A 4,922-nucleotide genomic window follows, 5' to 3' on the forward strand; every position below is an offset into this window, starting at 1 on the left:
TGGAACAGCTCTGCTGGGAGGACAGGCTGGGAGAGCTGGGGGAGTTCAGCCTGGAGAAGAGAAGGCTCCGGGGAGACCTTCTTGGAGCCTGCCAGGACTTAAAGGGGGCCGATAGGAAAGATGGGGACAGGCTTTTTAGCAGGGCCTGTTGCAATGGGACAAGATGTAATGGTTGTAAACTGAAAGACTAAGGCAGAAATTTTTGACAGTGAGCCAGGTTGCCCAGAGAGGTGGTCGATGCCCCATCCCTGGAAACATCCCAGGTCAAGTTGGACGGAGCTCTGAGCAACCTGGTCTAGTTGAAGATGTCCCTGGTCATGGCAAGGGGGTTGGACCAGATGACCTTGAAAGGCCCCTTCCAAACCAAGCCATTCTGTGGTGTTATGACTACCACTGTCCAGCCAGATTATTTGAAACCACTATTCCCCAGGACACTTCGAATCACCACCAAAATCCCCAGCCACACGCACCAAAATCCCCAGCCTTTCCAACTTCTTAACACTCCACCAGAAGACCAAGGCACAAGAAGCTTTGGCTGCACAGCTTCGAATCCTGTTTCTTTCTCAGATAAGCTGCACCGTGGTTAGATCAGCTTCAGAGTAGAGACTGGCAGAGATCTTAGAAGAGCAGACCCAAGCAGCTGAGTATTTGTTGGAAGGAACTCAACTAACATGCAGCAGTATGAAACTGCCTTTACCACCAGAATTCTCAGAGAGATGCAACACAGAGCACTTCAGATCCTTTTTAGATCAAGCTACCAGTTGATGGTGGAGGCCACAAACTGATCTTAGGAACAGCTAACACGTCTGCCAACAATCAGCATGACAGGAAAAGTTTTAAACAAAAAAGTAAGATCCCCACCTGGTGAGCAAAGCTGAAATCAAATGAAGAGACAGAAAAAACAGTTATAAGTGTGCACTTTGCTTTTTTAGAGATGAGATTAATACATGAATAAGAATCACAAATCACAAGTGAATTCAGATTTGATTACTATATGGGTTTTAGTTTCTACTTGAGAGAAAAAGCTATACTTGTAAAACAAACTTGATGACAAAAATACAGAGTGCCAAGGGAAAAAAGCATATCCTCATTCAAGCTTCACACAATACAAAGATAATTAGTTTACTGGGAAAGGAAAACATATTGGCAGTTGAACTTCGTGAAATGTATTTTCAAAATGCCTATCTGAATAGCTCAACAAGCAGATAATCGAAAGCAGAAGCACTGCCATCTTTCTATTAAGAAGTGTAACTGCTGTGACCTTGCTCTTGGAGAATGTAGAACAGCTTCAATATGTGCAGGCTGTACACAGGAAAAGGAAAGACCCAGATTATGAAAGTCAGGCAGTTCTTGATAAGACAGTCATCGATTTATACAAGAGGGTATCATTCTACTAGTTCAGCAAATAATGCTTTCAAACACCTCAAAAACACAGCTAGCGATCCACAGAACAAGTGACGCTGATGGCTTTTTGGAGACTCTGCGTTTCTGTGACATATTTCAGCTTGAATTCAGGGCTTGCTACATACACGCTGTGATGAATATCACAACGCAAGGACTATCTGCAAGGATAGAGCAGACAACCTTGCTATCAGGACTTTAAATCTCCCTGCCACTGAAGGATCATTTTTAACTAGAGGACACTTTATACAGGTCAAGTCCCTGCTTATTGAAAAATGAAGTAGTGTTTTGAAAAATAATCTCATCAGGAGTATAGTGTTCCAATGGGAGTAAATTAAGACTAGTACGTCTTCACAGAAACATTTCTCAGCTGTAGATGTCTGGGGTCAGTGGTCTCATCTACTGTAGTAAACAAGATCTGCTTTCTCAGACTGGTCAGGAACATGTAAAAGCTTCTAGTTCACAGAATAGTATTAACAGTACCTAAATTTATTACATAACACCTGATATAATTCTTAGTCCACACACAGTAATATTTGCTGACCCAATGAAGGCAAAAGCATTATTGTGGTGATCAAGAATAAAATAGCCCTGGACTCTAGCTAAATATCCTCAAGAATGCGGAATGTAAAAATACAGTTCAAGATAAGTTCATGGCAAAAAGTATTTTTTGAGTAATATAGTTGAACACTTAACACACACTCAATCTACCACAAATAATCAACTTTGCTTTGACAGCTATTAGATTTCTCAACAAACCATCTCCATCCATCTGATTTAAGTTTGCCAAGATTTCTTCCCAAAGCTGCCATTTCATTATCTCGGCCAAAGTACCAAATATGATTAAAGACTTCTCAATTGAGTTAGAAGATGCTCATGTCAGTGAAAAGTTATTCTTCACTTGCTTGTGTCATGATTTTTAGACTGCTTTGTTGCAAGGGGCTTATCTGTTACCAGGCACAACGCAATAACCATCTTCAGTTGTAAGTGAACTATAGCTGAAACTCTGATTTTCCCCTTCTTCGAAACAGAAGCAAGGCTGCAGTAGTGAGGACTGCTTTTAGAGTAAGCTCATTCAACATATGGTTTCCAAATTCTCCAAAATTATCTATATGCCTGCTCACCAACACTTATCTCCATTTATTTGCAAATCCACCTTGTCACGCTTAAAAGTATTGAAAGACAACACATCAAAAAAGGTAATGTGGAAGCACTCTTGTAACAGAACTGGCTTTGATACCACCTTTGCTTTACTCACAGGCCCGAGAAATGCAACTTTTTACATCAGAACTTATGCTGTCAGTAACTCAGATTGTATGACTTAATACTGCATGACTGGCACTCAATATAGTGGAATTTTTCTTTATCAGTGCAAATGAATGTCTAAAATACAACACCAGAGTATCAAATGAACTGCTTGAACATGTGCAGATTAAAAATACATCTGGCCCGACTTACTCATTTAACTTTTCCACTTCTTTGTAATTTGGTTCCCTAATTAAAAGCATCCCAAACTGGGGTAAACCAACCTGCTGATTTGAATTCAAGACTCTGTCAACAAGCCATGCAGATACACTGACATTCGCCACGGACAGCGCTTGCAGCCCTTTGGCCCAGCACTTGCATGTCGGCTTTAGCTGTACATAAGTTGTATTAAGAGAAACTCACTCACAGCTTTACATCCTTAAGGAATTCAGAACTGTTCTGAAGACCCAGCAAAGGCATCTGTGTTTCATGCTTGGTACACTCTTCAGTTGCTACAAGACTGCCTCATCCCAGTGAAAGATGGAGATTACTCATACCTTTGCAGTTCCCACTTGGGCTACGGCAATGAAATGAAACTGGCCTTTAAGGTATTGGTACCCACAGAATTGGTACCCACAGAATTGCAGCTATTTTCAAGTGTGTCAAGTGCTAAACCACGACAAAGTGCTGCAGCATCTCTGTGATATAAGAGGTTGGACACACTCACACTTTGTTTCTAGATCAAGGCTGATGCCAGCAGATCTTCAAAATCCCGAGCTATTTCTAGAACACCTCCCTAAATTAAACATCAAGCCAAAAAAAAAAGACTAATAATTACAATCTTCTGTCATGCTCCACGTTTGCAATAATGATGAAGCCAAGCTCCAGAAAAAGACTATTTTGAGGTATACACGCACATCACTAAATAGTTTCTAGAAAATTACTTCAGGATCAGACCTATCACTGTTAGCTGCAAACACATTTTGATCCCGATTTCTATGAGAACACAGTAGGGCAGCTGACAGACATTTCCTAGTGACAACAGAAGGTGTTCAGCCAAGACAAGTAGTAGCATAATTTACAATACCAAGCAGAACAGAAGTCATTCTAACTAAGCAATTCAGGGAACTAATCATGACACTGCCTACCATCGCTACTAATGCCATTCCCACTCGTATGCTATAGAGTGATTGCTTCAAAAATGAAAAATGCAAATAGCTTGTACAGATTTGTTTCAAAACTAACAAGTACTTCAACTGTTGCTCAATACTGTTACTTTATATAGAAAATTCAAGCAGCTAGAGCTATTTGTCGAAAAAAAAATAAACCCAACAAACTTAATTGTTCTCAATATTTAGTTCTTCTGAAGCTTGATTTCAGTCACAAGATAGAGCTCTGGCAATGAACATGGTCTAGTTGAATTCAAGTGTCCCTGATATCTAAGCCACAGGTAAATTGCAGCATGCTCAACTTTTGCTCAACTCCTCCTTATGCCATTTAACACAAGTGTCTAGTTCCTGAGGTACATAAGAAAAAAAAAAATCATAAAACATAACTGCAAAGAGGTCAGATGCCTTTGAATGCAGATGCCTAAGACCGCATCGCAACTATTCATGTATCCTTCAGCCTGCTGGTGTCTGTATTTGTCAAACAGAGTGGAAGAAAAGACCTTAAATCTTTCTATAAACTATAAAATGCCAAGGAAACCTGTAGTTTACTGTTACCTCAGGTCAGTTAATGCCAAATATTCCTGCAAAAAATACACCAGACTAGACCAGGTTTCTTCTATGACTATCTAGGGCCTGTTTGGTTTTTTTTTTTTATTTTATTTTTGAACCTTATAGGTATTTTTGGCCTTTATAACATTAGGTGGCAACAAGTTTAATATTTAAACATACAACACAAGAAAAAAAAAAAAAATCACACTTCTTCGAGGTTAGACAACTCTGAAATGCCTGTATGCACTCCAGTAGCTATGCTTGAAAATTAAGATGTTCTTTTTGCCTTTTGAATACAAAACCATTTTAGATCATGTATTCTGCCCCTTCATTTTTCCCACCCTAACCTGAAATATGACTTTGAGGTGATTACTTTCTTCCTATTTTTATTTTTCTAATCCTCCCTTAACACATTTCAGTGGGATGGAGGTATAACATAAGCCAGAACAGACTGCATGCAGTATTTAATTTCTCTCTACTATTACTACGGAGAAACAACATTAGCAAAACCATTTCTTGAAACCATTCTCATTTTCAAATAGCAGGAAACTATACTTT

The sequence above is a fragment of the Phaethon lepturus genome, unplaced genomic scaffold (genome assembly GCF_000687285.1).
Source record: "Phaethon lepturus isolate BGI_N335 unplaced genomic scaffold, ASM68728v1 scaffold2959, whole genome shotgun sequence".
Taxonomy (NCBI): Eukaryota; Metazoa; Chordata; class Aves; order Phaethontiformes; family Phaethontidae; genus Phaethon; species Phaethon lepturus.